Source organism: Convolutriloba macropyga, chromosome 2 (assembly GCF_964194025.1).
Source record: "Convolutriloba macropyga chromosome 2, txConMacr16.3, whole genome shotgun sequence".
Classification (NCBI taxonomy): domain Eukaryota; kingdom Metazoa; phylum Xenacoelomorpha; order Acoela; family Convolutidae; genus Convolutriloba; species Convolutriloba macropyga.
In genome coordinates this window covers 5,981,454-5,997,586 of record NC_134469.1, presented here as the reverse complement: position 1 = coordinate 5,997,586, position 16,133 = coordinate 5,981,454, and the positions used below count along the sequence as shown (strand labels likewise).

Here is a 16,133-nt window from a genome sequence, read left to right as displayed (position 1 = left end):
TGCTGTACAATAAATCCGACGTAAATTTGCGTTATATTACAAACGCCAAAAATAGTAACTAATTTTATAACAAAAAAGCTGCTATTATTGGACTGGTAGGCAGCCTCTGGAAGTTTTCCCTTGCCAGCCAGGACCATTAGAGCCAAAAATTAGTCACACTTTAAATACAGATGTCAGGCCTCATTCTGAAAACAATTCTTCAATTAATATTAAGTGTGGAGATAACTGAAACACAATTCTCAGTCGTGATTGGCCCTCAATAGGTGCCCGTACCTAACTTCAAGTGCGTTTCAGTAATGGGGCAGTAGAATTGCAATTCTTCAATATTACTGAATCATAGACTGATTCATGTCACTTTTGTGACTTATCAAACTAGCTTCAGTCTGATTTTACAGTGATCAAAAATAAAGTTGCATACGGGGAGTGGCCCCACGATCTCCCGCTCCCTACACGTTTGTTCTCCTTTGAGAAAGCGAGCGAAATACATTCACAAAGATCATGAAAAAAGAAGACCCATTTAATGTCCAACGAGACCCAAGTAAAGCATTAAAACCCTATTTTTTGTCAATTTATAGTTTTAGTGGTTCTCAATGTCTTATAGTTTTAATGGGCTCAATACTGTGGTTTCGACAAATTGCATGTCAAATTTTTTAGTTTTGTCTTTGTTTGATGTTTTTGTCGTCTTATGATTTGTTCTCACTGAGAGCAAGCACAATGGGCTTTCTGAGCAGTTGATAGTTAGTCTGTTTTTGTTTTAAGTCGAAAACTTATAGTTTGCTGTAATTTTTGAGCAAAATTTGCTTCAAAATAAACTGGGGGATCCTTTAGTTTTGTCATATTTATCCTTCTCAGTTCTGTCAAATATGGCTAGGTCACCGTAGCGACAGGTTGCTTCCACTTTCACCCGAATCAAAATCCAATCTGTATCGGTTTTATCTTCAACTAATGTTTCTTGGCTTTGATACTACTCATTTTAACAAGAATCGTGTGATTTTTGGATCTTAGCACGATCATGAACACCATCATTTTTTTTGTTTTCTTGCCACATAAACACAATGCTGGGATGTTTTGATTGGCTTAAAAAGGCACTATTGAAGTTTTTAGGTTTCTCCTTGATTAGTCTACGGTTTTGCGACAACGGTTGCGACATGCGACATCGTTTTCTTGTTAACATTAATTGATTTTTGTCTCGTTTTTGGCGTACCTTTTGTTCTCGTCTGACATATTATGAATAATGACAGTTTCAAATGCTTTCTATGGGGTATAAATAACCCTTTTTAAAGAAAAAGCAAAAAGTGTGATCAAATTTGATTTTCTATCAGACAATCTAAAAAAGTTGTTAGAAAAAAAGTTGTTAGTTGCCCCCCTTGATTAGCAAAAGTATTCCAACAGAAAAAATTTTGTTTTTCTGTTTTGTGTTATGTTAAGCAAACGAAAAAAACCACTCTGAAATTTTCTTGCATTATACACTGCGCCCTTCTAGTCCATTAGAACCTCAACCTTAAACTGTTGAATAACTTTCTCACCCTTATGTCCTCATTTTTTAGCGGGAGAGTAGAGAATTAATCAAAAAGCACTTACGAAGTTCTATGTCATTTTCGTCAATAGTGACATCCCTGAGGTAATCTCTAGCATGTGTGGGTGGGGACTCGTGTTCATTGTATTTGTCGAGAAGAGATGTCTTACCAACACCAACATCACAAACTAACACAATTTTCCGTTGAAAGTAATCCTTTCCATTATAGCACGGCATTTGGGTTAGAAAGTTTAAAAAGGTAGCGCAGAACTTAACACTGATAGACGACAACAATTAAAACTTTTAGATCTTTTGCGTTTTTGCCCCCATTACATTATGCACCCCCCCCCCCCGATACAGGGCACGTGTCATATTACATGGTTATTCATTAAATATAAATATGACAGTTCGTCTGTGGGTTGCAAATAATATGACCCACTAAGCTGGGTGGAACAAAACTGAATAGATCCAAAATTTTCCAAGATAATCGCTTGCGGCAAAAGAATTCAAAATGCAAAATTTTTCTCACATTGAACGGACTCCGTGAAAGAAAAAAAGCTGAAGAAAGATATAATTTTTCTTCCAAGAGTAAATTTGAAGTGTTTTTGCTCTCATAACCAATGTATTTTTTGTATGCATAATTATGAGAAGATATTTGGTTTATTGTAGTTTTTTACGAGTCACAATATTCGATATGGCCTGGACAGGAACAAGATCAGATGAAATTATATCGAATTGCGGTTGCGTAAATCATAACAAGTTGAATGCATAACCAAATAACAAAATAAATATATAAACGTATTCAGAACTATTAACATCTAATTCAGATAAATATAATTGTTTAGTATATTACCGGTCATGTTTTTGAATGCCGTGAAAAAATTCCGACGTAAATTTGCGTTTTATTACAAACGGCAAAAATAGTAACTAATCTGATAACAAAAAAGCTGCCATTATTGGACTGGTAGGCAGCCCCTTGCCAGCCAGAATCATTAGACCAAAAAAATAATCACACTTTAAATACAGATGTCAGGCCTTGTTCTGAAAACAATTCTTCAATTAAAATTAAGTGTGGAGATAACTGAAACACAATTCTCAGTCGTGATTGGCCCGCAATTAGGTGCCCGTACCTAACTCCAAGTCCATTTCAGTACTTAGGCAGTAGAATTGCAATTCTTCATTATTACTGAATCATAGACTGATTCATGCCACTTTTGTGATTTATCAAACTTTTTAACATTGTTTTTAGTACATTGAAAATTATCGAAGATTTGTGTTTATTTAGTGATATTTTTTGCTTAATTTTGGGCTAAAATATAGTCAATTGTCATTTAATTCTATTAATGTTTTAGCCTTATTGTTGAAATTCCCATTAAATTCAATGATTCTGGTATATTTTTGGGCTATTTTGTCGAACCTTCTTGTTAATATTCCCCTTTTGTAATAATTTTGAGGTCAAATTTGTGACAATTTGTGTACTCTTCTATGCAAACGCTGATAAAATTTGAAAAATTTGTATAAAAATTGTAATTCCCAACATAAATTTGTTAATAATTTGACCAAAACCCAAAAATTCTATTTTGAAAATAGGCTATTTTCTTAAAATTTGGACAAAACTTGGTTTGTGTAATAGAAATTTACACAGACTATGTTTGTGTAAATTTCTATTACTGGCCCGATATTTGTTGTTATTTTAATGCTAATACGGTCAAATTTTGTCCAAATAACTATATTATTATAAACTAGTGTTACTTTACGCCCAATTTCTTTTATACGTGCTTTAAAACTCTATAGAATGGAGTTTAATTTCGTTAATTTGTTTAAAATTTTGGACGCAATACGCTAATTTTTGTGATTTTGGTGTTAACTTATTTTGATAACAGTGAAAATTTTAATCCGTCACGTAAAAGTATCAATAATTAAGTGTAAATTAGTTAAAATCTAACTTAACTTATCCCCATCCGGTGAAATCAATTTTGAAGAAGAAAGAAATCAACTGCTTGTGTAATTTTCGCGTTAAACTGCGTTCATTTTGTGCAGTTATCCTCTTAAAGAGTCGAAATTTCTTTGTGTTTTTATTATTACGCTGTGAAAATTTGTTATCTGGCAATAATTGTTTTGAGTATCGCGATCGGATTCAAAAAAAGAAAAAAGAAACAGGCGTAATTCTTTCCTCTGGTCGCATCAGTTATTAGACTAGACTCGTTAGAAAAACTTGCTAGACCGCGAGATATGCAGTCCGTCTTATCCAGGGTAGTCTAGTCTGATAAAAGACAAATCGAAGGCAAGAGTATATGCCTAAGACCTGTCGAGTGCTATAAGTCTCAATTTTAAGTTGGGGGGCTGAAAGAGTTAAATTACAAAAGAATAATTTAAAAGTACAGCTAACTAATTACCAGTTGCGTTATAGTATTATCGGGATGAGCGGGATGACGATTGTTATCAACCTTCTTGTTTGTTGGTGAATTGTTAAATCGATTTAAAAAAAAACTTAGAAAAATTTACTGAAATAATTGTTGTTTATTGTATAAGTTCTGTACTGTTTAAACAGTATATATTCGAAGATGTTCTTGTTAAAAATTTCTGTTAAGGAAAAAGAGCCGTTTTCTTCGGTTATCTGTGTGTTCAATAATAATTCTCCTCCTGTTTCTTTTCCTCAATTTCGATGAAGCATTGGGCCGATAGGGGGCGGAAAACCACGTTCACGTCCATAGTGAAACGGTTTCCTTATTTTCCTATTGGCCGAGAAATTGAGAGAATCAACTCTGCTCATCTCATGAAATCATTGTGGCTTTTTCCTTTAAAAAATAATAAAAAGCGGGAGCCTTTGAGCGTGTTTAATCCTTGCGTTGGCGCCTGATATCTTCCCCTCCGCTTATTAAAAAACCAGATGAAAGGGAGGCCCTTTATCGGGCCTCAGTTTCCTGTAGAGTCCCTTCTGGTGCCTCTTTCTTTTCCAACATAAATTCTTGTGTCAGAAAAACGAAACTCTATTCATTTGACCACTCTCGTCATCCAGCCACTAAATTTATTCACTTTGCGTCACTTTTCTTCACGACGAAATATTGTCACATTTATGCGGGACATAAGTGAAAGAGAAAAAATAATTTAGCAAGTAAACGTAGCCAGTGTCCACAATCTTGAGAACGTAAACAGCGCAAAGCTTTTGCTCTCGGTTTTAATTTTTAACTACTTGAGACTCATTTAGAAAAATTAGTTCTTCTTTTGAGACTTGGGTAAAGTTTTTTGTTTAATTTCAAATCAGTTGATTTTCTTATCAGATCACAATTGTGATTGGAAGGCTCACTTCTGGAAGGAATATTATAAAATTAGATTTTTTTACTGTTCCTTATGCTTGACCAAAAACAAGCTTCGGTGAAAAAACCTAGCGAAGGCTTCAGAAATATATGCATTAAAATTGATTAAGTCCTAAGCTGCCGCAAAAATCATTTTAGGGTTTTAGAAACCAAAATTTTGATTTCAGAAAGAGTCACATAACGCAAGCTAAAATTAAAAAACTCTGATACATGTAGATGTCTTTAAGTGATATGAAAATCTGACAAATGTTAACTTTTTTTGAAGAACCACCCGATCAATGCCAACAAACCTAGTTGATGTACGTTAAAAATACTGAAAGATTTAAAATAGTCTACGCTGTTTCACATAAATGGTTTAAACATGACGAAAATGTTTGTTTGTTTATTTCACATGCGCGGCCAAGCTGAAAAGGAGCTTGCGCACAAAAAAACTTGTCTTCTTTTCCCCTGCTTATACAATTCTCATTTATCGCTGATTACAATCTTACAATCTATAGAGTTTTGATTTAATTAGCAAGAAACCCTAATGTTAAACGCTGTAATTAAGAAATTACAGCGTTTAATTAACCCCCAGGCCCAGGAATTAGGAAAAGTTAGGTGAGATAATCAAAAGAGCATTGCCTGGTTACCTTTATTTAGGATACTCAAAAAGAACGCTCGTATCGCAAAATAAGAAAAGTTCTGCCTGTATAGATCTTTCGTAATATTGGCATTTCTTAGAGTCGATATTACTTAATTTTTGGTGTTCCTTAACTTAGATCTTACATTATTTTGGCGGTTCTAAGAATTGGATGCTACATAATTGCGGCATTTCCACTGATACATCTTACATTAAGAATATGGTTTCTAAGCGTAGATTTTTCAACAATTTCAATAGCAAATAGCACAGACGTCAGATTAATAAAGAACAGTTAATTTTCTACTCTAAGTGTTCGTTTTCAGCTAGAATATGAATACAATTTTGGACTTCCTAAAAAACTTAGTTTTAGTCTGAACAACTCTTTGGCCCAATAAAAAACTTGCTAATTGGACTCCTAGGCAAACTGGACAAATCTTAAAATCCAAATACACAGTAAAATTTTGCTTTTTAGTTTGACTTAATTGAAAATATTCTTTACGATGATGGAAACAGACATTTTTTGAAAATGGTTTTTTTTGTAAAATATGGAATGTTTTCATGCAAATTAAATTTCGGAAGCAAACGCCACTGCACGTTTAATTTGTGTTAGAATTGGTTTGCACTGTGAAAAATATTTCTCGAGTTTTGTTTCATATAAACATACCTCGGCCCAATAAAAGATAATGTTTTTAAAAAATGATATTCACAAAAATTGCACAAACTTCTGTATGAAAAGTTTTTGCTGGGAACTAGAATGAAAATATGCGTTGCCTAAAAATTCAGTTATGCCGAGGAATTTCAATTTTTAGTTCGCTTCTGTTTGAACAAATCCGTAGCTCAACAAAAACAACCCTTTCAAAATTGTTATGTTTCAATTTCGCAAAGCTCGCAACATTAAATATTATAATATAATTTACGTCCTCTGCAATTAAGACAAAAATCTTCTTTTTGTTTTAAAATCACTATACAATGTGAAAGTTTACATTTGGAATTTTGCTTCATTTTAACAGCTCCTTGATCCCAAGAAAAAGTTTTTTCGAAATTTGTTATTAGCAAAATTTGTATAAAAAATTAATTTTTCTTAGGCGAAAAGAACTGAAAAGTAATTCCGCGTTAAAATCGAATTACACCATGGACCCATCAGGGAGCTTCGTTAATTTTAACTTGTTTTCTGTTAGAGATTGCTTTTCGTATAATTCGCGTCGTCTCATACGAAAAACTTACTCTTTTCCTAAAAAAAACTAGCCTATAACGTATTTTTTCGTCGGAATCTAATTGCACTGGTGTTTGATTTTGATTTCAATTATTCCATTCCTGAACCAGATAGACATACTTTTTATTAATTAATTGTTTTTCAAAAAAATTCAATTTTCCGTTTGAAAAACTAAAAATTTCATGTACACTGAGAAACTTCCATTTCAAGTTTCGATTTTTTTTGTAAAAAAAAATAAATGATAGTCTTGAGAAGAAAATTGTTTTTGATCTAATAAAATTTATTTTAAAAAATTGGCACATTTTCATTTTAGCTACAAATCAGTTATACTGAGGAATCCTCAATGTTAAACTCAGTAGACTTGAACAACTCCATACCCAATAGACGATAGTTCACAGAACTCAAAAATGCCTGTGATGAATTATTATTTTTTCTCAAGCGAACTAGTCTTCAATTTCAATTTGATGCTTCATTTATAAGTTACATGGTTTATCTTCAGATTTGAGTTTGGTTTTGATTGAAAAAAAACTGATTTTGCTGCTCAAACTGAACAGAAGGCTCAAGTTTGAGTTTGAGGCAAGTTACACTGGGGAGCTTCCAATTCCCTTTTGAATTATTTTCAAGCATGATAAATTGGCAAAATGATGCAATCTCGTAGAAAACTTTATTTGAGAACTAACACATTTACGTCGCGAATTGAACTAACATTTCATTTTGCGTACAAAATCTGTACAATGAGAAGTTCTATTCACATTTCGTTCAATTGGAAGAAATGCGAGCCCAAATAAAAACTCAATACCTCAAAAACTTGCTATTTCCAAAACTTACAAATTTCAGTATTGAAAAATTAAATTTCTTCCTTGGCAAACTGGATTGATTTTTCTACTTGCGCCAGATTCCAGTTACAATGTGGAATAGTAGCATGACCAGATAAAAAAAAATTCCTACATTTGATGCTAAGAAAATCTCAAAATTCAAAATGAATGCCTGCATTTTAACAAGGCAAATTGGAAACCAAATTTCTCATTTGCTATAACTAATTTAAAACGGGAAAATTCAAATATAAGCTTGCTTTAATGTGAACCATTTCTTGACCCGAGAAAGTTATTAGCTCTTTGAAAAATTGTTGATTACAAAATTTGCATAAAAATGTATTGCAAACTGCAATAAAAACTTTTTTTAAGCAAACGTTATGTTAATTTGTAGAAGTTCCAATTCAAGTTGTATTAAATTAAAATTTTCTAAATGTTGCTATTTGTATAACTCCCGAGCCGATTTTAAAAAAATAATATTTCTTAGAGAAACTGGACCACAACAACTTTTTGCGTTAGTATTTGGTGGAAATGAGGAACTTCCAATTCAAGTTCGGTTCAAGCTAACAATTTTTTGATGAGAAAACAATGCCTTTTTTAAAGTTTTTTAACCAAAGAAGCTGCAGGTTTTGGTATGAAAGACTGATAGTTTTCCCAGAAAATTAGAATTAAAATTTAACTTTCGTGTTATAGTTCTAGTTATACTTTCTTTATGATAGTGAGTTATTTTTTGGATCTTGTTGACATGAAAGCTTCTTAAACTTCGGTTCCTTTATTTTCCTGACAGTTGGTCCATTTGATACACTTTTGACAATATTTGTCGAGAAAAACTTGAACTGACTGCGCTCTCCGCTACAATACACACTTGTGGAACATCGTAAAATGCTTTCAACAAGATAATGCATAAGTTACCCCAAGACAACAAAGCAGAGCCAAGACTTTGAATGCTAGAAGACGGAAGTTTCCACAATTATTTTACTAGCAATGATAACAACTTTCGATATGACATTGAAGCAAATGGCTTGTAGGAATTTAGAGTCAGAAATTTTTTCATCACCCAGAAAACTTTTAATCCCATCCTTTAACCCACACATGTCCAAAAGTCAATAAAACCTACAAAAATCCTAAGCAAATACTCATTGAAAGCTCAACAACGCAAAATTTGGCAAACATTTAACAAATTGGATCGGCTCCCAGAGCCTAACATAATGATTTTTATTCTATATTTTTTGTTTTTTTGCGGTTAATCGTTTTTGCTGCTGTGATTTTTCATTGTGCGGGCTCTTTTTACTGTCCGATAGCCGGGTCGTTTTTTTTCTAGAAAACTCAGATTTAGTTATGATCGGTTGTCTGTAGGAGTTAGACTCCAGGCAGGAGAACAGATTGGTCATCAATTGGATGAGGAGCAGAAGTGAACTGAATTGCTAAAGCAGCTGATTCAGAAATTTTTTAAATAATAAACCAGAGGGGATAAAATTAGAGATGATAATCTACATATTGGCTCAGTAAATATTTTAAACGTAAAATTTGTGGTAAATGTTGAATAAAAGTATAACCAACATAAGGAGGCCTGACCTAATCATGCTACCGCAATGGTCAACTCAGTAAAGAAAATTCAAAAGCTACGAAATAGAAAATTCTTCAAAGTTTGTTTGTCATTCATAGTTTCCAGCAGACGCGTTGTTCGAAATCTGGATTGCCGAATATATTCTCGGTTCAGGAAAGCACTCTGGCTCTTGTTTCGTTGTTTACACCGCAAAACATTTCAATTAGGCCTCTGAGAAAAAATCTGGCTGAACCCCAACAACTGTTAGCACCTCAAAAACTATTGTCGTAAACAAGTAGACTTTTTCGCCCAGTTTTTTTTTAAATTTTTTTTGGGCATTGCAGCTCCTATTTTGGGGTTTGCGACTGATCGACTATCACGGAGAGCAGGGGCAAGCAAGTTGGTTACTGTGACATCTCACAAAAGCTTCTCACCCGTCATTTTGGTACAATTGTGAGCCCATCGGGTCTCTTGTTGTATGTTTTGTAGAGATGACTTCAATCTTACACAGAGGCTATACCACTTGAATCAAATGTTTGTTTGATCAAAGGGTTGAAGTTAGCGAGGCAGGAGAATTTGTCTGCACTCCTAGGACAGGAAAATCCGTTAAAGCAGTCTTACTCTATCATTTGAATACATACGCAAAAATGAGGTATACAAACTCTCGCTCTCAGGTCCAAAACTTAAAAAATAGTAGTTGAATCAAAAGTTTCCAATTTAGTTTTCTGAAGTACCCTTTATTTAACTTTTGAGGTTGATGCAATTTACAAGGGGGAGCTTCCTTTTCGATTTTGCATTAATTTTAAGAATGTTAAATCGGCAAGAAAATAAATTTCTTAAAAATCCCTATTTGTGAACTAACATTTCACTTTAGGTACATATTATGTACAATGACGAATTTCGATTAGAAATTCGTTCAATTGGAGGAACTGAAAGCCCAAAAAAGCGCAGTGCTCCAAAAAATTGCTATTTCTGGAATTAAAAAACCTCAGTTTAAAAAACTGGTTTTCTTGCTTGCCAAAATGTATTAACTTCTTGATTTGCGCCAGATTCCAGTTACATTATGGAAATGTAGCTTTACGCGAATAAAAAATTTTGGTACATGTTATGCTAGAAAAATCACAATTTTCAAAAAGAAAGAATGCGTTTTAACCAAGAAAACTGTTCTTCAATTTTGTTTTTGCTATAAGCATTTTACAATGGAAAAATTCAAATATCAGCTTCCTTTAATTTGAAAAAAATGTTGGCCCAATAAAGTTGGTTCTTTGAAAACTTGTTAGCTACAAAATTTGAAAAAAAAACAGAAAAAAACTACACTAAAAACCCACTTTAGGCAAATGTTAAGTTACACTGTAGATGTTACCATTCAAATTTTGTTAAATTAAACTTTTCTAAATGATGCTATTTGTAAAATTCGCAGTTTTCCCAGAAAGTTAGAATTAAAATATAATTTGCGTGATACTAATTATACCAAGATACTTTCATTATCATAATGGATTTTTTAGTCTTGTTGACATGAAAACTTCTTGAAATTCTTTTCTTTTTTTCGTGACATTTGGTCCATTTGATACTATTGACAATCTTTGTTGAGGAAAACTTGCACTGAATGTGCTCTCCACTTTATTAAGGGCTCTAATACTCACTTGTTGAACATCGTAAAATGCTTTCAACAAGATAGAGCATGAGTTACGCCAAGACATCAAAGTAGAACCAAAACTTCGGATCCTAGACGGCGGAAGCTTTCACAACAGTTCTACTAGCAGTGATAAAAGTGTTTGATATAACACCGAAGCAGATGGCGTGTAGAAATTTTGAATTAGCAGGTTTTTCATCACCATGAAAACTTTCAATCTGTTCCGTTAACACAGACTTGTCCAAAAAGTCCAATAAAGCCTACAAACATAATAAGCAAACAAAAGTTGAAACCTCAAAAACGTATTATAGAAGTAGAAAAAAGAAGTTTTTCCAAGCTTGCATTTTCCTGCATTGGAGGCGCAGTAAATCGTATGCACTGTGAAGAAAATAGCAAGAGAAATCTTGGACAAAAACGACACCTACTCGGGTGCAATAACATGAATTTTTTTCAAGACAAGTACAGCTCTCCTATGCAGCGCAGTTTACCTGCCTCGGAGGTTGCCATGCTTCAATAAGCTTTCCTGAGTATGATGATACCTGTCGTTTTATTGTGCTGGCAGGAAGTCTTGACTCATTAGTTTAGCCAAAATTTAACACTGGAACGGCTCCGAGAGTCTAGCATAATGATATAAGTTTTTTTGTGGTAAAATTGTTTTTGCTGCTGTGATATTTCATTGTGTGCGCTCGTTGTTCTGTCCGTTGGCTGGATCAAAAGTTTTTTCTAAGAAATCAGAATTAGATATGGTTGGCTGTCAGTAGGAGTTAGAATCCAGTCAGGAAATAGGATTGGTCATCATATAGCGAGGGCACCCGAGTATTGAACTGATTGGTTAAAGCAAGGGATAAAAAAGACAAGAGGAAATAAAATAGGAGATGATAACCTTTATCGCGCCTACGGAACACTTTAAATATAACCACTGGTTTTGCAAGTTGTGGTAAAAACTTTAAAAAGTGTAACCAACGTAAGAAAGCCTGGCCTACTAGGATGCCACAAAGATAGTCAACTCAATGCAGAAAACAGAAAAACTACGAAATGGCAATCGCCTCAAATATTGTTTGTCTTGTACAGTTTCAAACAGACTTGTTGTTTGGTAATCTGGATTGCCGAATGTTTTCTCTGTAAAAAACACGTGCTTTTGTTTCATTGTTTACACCACAGAATACTTTAACAAGGTCTCTGAAAAAAATCTGACTGAAGAACGACAGCTGTTAGCACATCAAAAACTGTAGGCGCGAACAAGTAGACTTTCTTGTCGAGTTCTCGTTGATTTTGGTTTTTTGTTTAAACTTTGCATCTCCTGTGGCCGGTTTTGCGACCAATCGACTGTCAAGGAGAGCAGGGGCAAGCAAGTCGTTAACATCGCAAAACTACTCACTCGTCATTTTTAGTACAAGTGTAAGCCCATCTCTTGTTGCATGTTTTGTAGAGATGACTTCGTTTTAGCACTAAGGCTAATCGAATTGAATTAAATAATTGCCTGATCAAATGGTTGTCGTTAGCGTTGTAAAAGAATCTCTGTGTACTCCTAGGACAGAAAGATCGTTAAAGCCGTCTTTCTCTACCATTTTATTATGTACAAATATGAGGTTCACAGACCCTCGCTCTAAAGCGGAAACCTTTTAAAATAGTGAATAGAAGATTTTCAATATAGTTTCTTGCAGGACACAACATTTATCTTATGGCCGCAAACTTCTTTTTGTATTTGTTTTGACGTTTGAAGCCAAAGGGACAAAATATGAAAAAAAAAGCGATTGAGTTTCTCCTGAACTGACTTCGTCAAATTTTTTTGACGATCCTTTTTGTGTCAATGTCCTTGGACAGTGTATTTTCATACAAGCTGTCTAAGCGCCACGTTTGAAAATTGGGTCAACATTTCTCTCACAGGAGAAATGAGCCAGAGTCCCGGGGGGCACAAATTGCTGAAGGTGAAAAACCGGCAAAAGCAAGTATTTTCCCAATTGAGAAACGAAGTTCATGAGGAGGGCAATAATTCCTGCAGAGAGATGTTTTCAATCAAAACAACTGCAAATACTCTTTACAATCCTAATTTCCAGGTCGCATCTTATTTCTCTCTGGATTCAAATTTCTAAAAAGATAAGCTGCTACATTGTGAGTTCCGCAACCAATTTGGATATCGAAAAGTGCTCACCTACATGAGTGACTTTTGAGCCCATACAATTGAAGTCAAGTCTCCGTAATGCATTTTCAACAACTATCGGGTGCAAACGGCCTTCAATTTTTGTCCCCGCAGTCTGTTGTGCTCTGAAAAAGAAATTTTTCAAAGATCAAGTTGCCTTGTCTTGTATCAGATTAACTAGTTTCGTTAAGTTCGCAAAATTTCTAAATCTGCTTTACCGTTGGACTTAGAGACCAGATCATTTAAAGCCTGGGGGCTAGGCTTGGACATCAGGTACGGCTTCTGAACCGTCTAAATGAAACTCATATTAAAAATAATAATAATAATAATAATAATAATAATAATAATAATAATAATAAAAATAATAATAATAATAATCTTAATAAAAATAATAATAATGATAATAAAAATAATAATAAAAATAATACTAATAACAATAATAATAATAATAAAAATAACCAAAAAATTTAGGGCCGTCCAAAGAGATTTTAGTTTCTTTAATTTCTGTAAGTTTCTGTATTTATTGCACAAACAAAACATAATAATCTCCATGTACATATGTCTCCAAAGTCAAATTTTTTCTCCAATGATCTGAAGCACATTCTTGTAAGCCGTTCTGTGAAGTTCTTTATCTGTTGAATGACACAGTTGAAAAGTTTACCGAACAGATTGCAAGGTAAACTGCTCTCGTCGCCAGTAATTGCTCTCGTTTGTTTGTTTTTGGAGTCTGCTTGTACTGAAGATCGTGTTCCCCGCCGTTTTAGTTCGTTCGTTTGAATTTTATTGGGAGCCATAATCATCCCATTTCATTTATTATTGTCCTTTTATTATAACCAAAAACGGCAAGAGAACGTGAGCAGCATGATACATCGCTAGTGGAGGATATTGGAGTCTTTGTAGGCACTGCTTGTATTCCAAATGCGTGTCTGTAGAACCCAGGAGATCTTTTTTATTCTGGACATCTTCTATTCTTCTGAGGTTTGCTTTGCCTGCTTTCCACAAAAGTGATCTGTATGAAACTACTGGAACAACGTAGCTGCGGTAGACGTTTTTCCTTGTGATCCAAGACGAAACTTCGAAGATATTGCCTTTCATGCTCCAGATAGCTTTCATAGCTTTTTCAACAATCTTTGCTGCTCGATTTGTCCAAGACAGATCCGGAGAGACAGCAATCCAGAGGTCTTCTCAAACTATGGTTTTTTAAAGAATCTCATTCCAAGCTGCACGTTTGCCTCCCTTTGATGCTGAGTAGTTTGCAATTTGCCATATTCAGCTTCATCGTGTTTCTCGAACACAATTACAAGATTCTGCTTCCGTCTATTCAAAGTTTGACAGTGTTGGTGTGTAATCGCTAGCGTAATTGTAACAGCTGCTCTTTATTGTTTCTGAGAGATCGTTGATAAACAGATTGGAGAATAGAGATCCAAGAGCGCTTCCCTGAGGAATTCCACTCAATACCTGTAATGCGGAAGATTCCATGGAGCCTATTTTGAGTTTTTGGTAGCGTTCTCTGAGTCAGCTCTTTAACAGTTAGTACTCCACTGGATATGCCCATATCACGTAATTTCTCAATGAGCTTTTCATGGCGCACCCTGGACCTCAGCTTGGTCTTTTTGGAGTTGGGAGTCTAGATTGCGGCTCATTTCTGTAGCTTCTTCTTTTTGAAATGTGACTGTTTACTCTTAATTTGTCGTCGAAAGTTATTCACCGGTTTAATCAGATTTGAAGTCTCACTTTTGGCTCATTGGGTCATTGATCTCATGAGTTTGATTTTCATTGGAATTATTCTGGAAAATTTCATAAAGCCAGTCATACCGCAGTTCAACCATCAGGTTGACATTCCTGAAACAGTATGATTGGAAGAGATTTTCATTTATGTGTTTCTTCAAGTCTTGCCAGTTGGATTTGGTATAGGAGAAAATTGAGTCTTTTTCTCCTTGGTTGGTGCTGTTTCGCGTTGCATAACATGTGCAACTCGTTGACTTCATCTGCAATGGAAGGTGGTTGGATGAGAAGAGTTGTCTCATTAGGTTTCATTCGCAATTGGATCTGGATTGTCTGTCATTGTGACATTCAGCTGTTTTTTCCTACCTGTAATTAGCTGTTGAAATCCGGTGTTAAAGCCATATTCTACAATCACTGCTTCTTAAAGCTCCAAAGAATTCATTTCATTTCAACAAGTGGACTCAAAGTTTTGTTTTTCCAGTTTTGAGGACCATATCACAGCATAGCTCATGCTTCAGATGGACAATTTATTTCAGATGCACAGTTATATTCATACGATGAGAAACCTTTGATCCAGTGTTTCAACTCGGATTGCTACTCTGTCAGTGTTGTTACTCGGGAATGTTTCCCTTGCATGTAGTGTTGACGCGTTCACGGCTGTTAATAGTCCTCCGTGCGTCAACCTTCCATTTATTATGTCTCTGTCATGTCTGTGTTCGACAAAATTTGTTTAAAAAGTGTGCAGAGTCAGGAACCTCTGGCTCGAGTCAAGTCTCAATGAAGCAGAGAATGTCATAGAAATCACATTAACCAATGCATTTGAAGAGAGCTGTCTTCATATGAGATCTAGTAGACTTCCTACATTAAAGAATAGTAGATAATGATCATTTGTTCTGTTGTGGCTGTTGGCGAAAATGCGCTGTACTCGATCGTTTCCGCTTTGACCCAATTTTTTCTGTCTTTTTGAAGTAGAGATTACTCTTTCACCCGCAGTTCTTTTCGACTAACATTTTCAACTATCAGCTCCTTTCATTTTTTCAGCAAAGGGTAGTATTTTGCAGTTCGTCCTTATTGAGTTCTCTGTCGAAATTGACTCCTTGTCATAGTTCTTCAGCTTTGCCATCGAAAGTAGTATCAGCCGTAATGATAGATGTTTGGCACTCGTAGCAGGATGGTCTTCTTCCTGTCTTATTGGTAGGTGCCAAAACGCTTTACGTTGGTGATTCCACAATCTATGTCCATGAATGATAGCATTTGTACATTTTACCTTTATTGTGCTCGTTTTTATTTCTTGGGGTCTTTGCTGTACTCTCGACAACTCCACTAATTCGCATTTCATCCAATTGTTTTGGTTCCAACATGGAATTTCGATGTGCCTAGGTATCGAATGAGAAGTCAGCATTCCACCACTTTTTGTGCCACTTCTTTGATTTCAGAGATAGTCGTCTTCATTTCGTTAAAGTGGGCTTGAAGTGCTTTGAGCTTCTGATCATCCAAGGCGTCGGGTTGTCTGATTGCGTTTGTTGTTTCAATCAGTGTGCCATGTTTTTTCAGTATAACACACATGCTTTAAGGCAGTAGTGCTTTTTTCCAAGATCCTTGTTACCATCAA

General features: G+C 34.7%; 2 protein-coding genes across 3 annotated transcripts in view; one reads left to right on the top strand and one right to left on the bottom strand.

Annotated features, from left to right (window-relative positions):
* LOC142355291 (ran-binding protein 9-like) overlaps positions 1-16,133 on the top strand; it is a 281,185-nt gene that overhangs the window by 235,491 nt on the left and 29,561 nt on the right. The window lies entirely within an intron of this gene.
* Positions 1-16,133, bottom strand: part of LOC142356023 (uncharacterized) — a 214,018-nt gene that overhangs the window by 191,695 nt on the left and 6,190 nt on the right. The window lies entirely within an intron of this gene.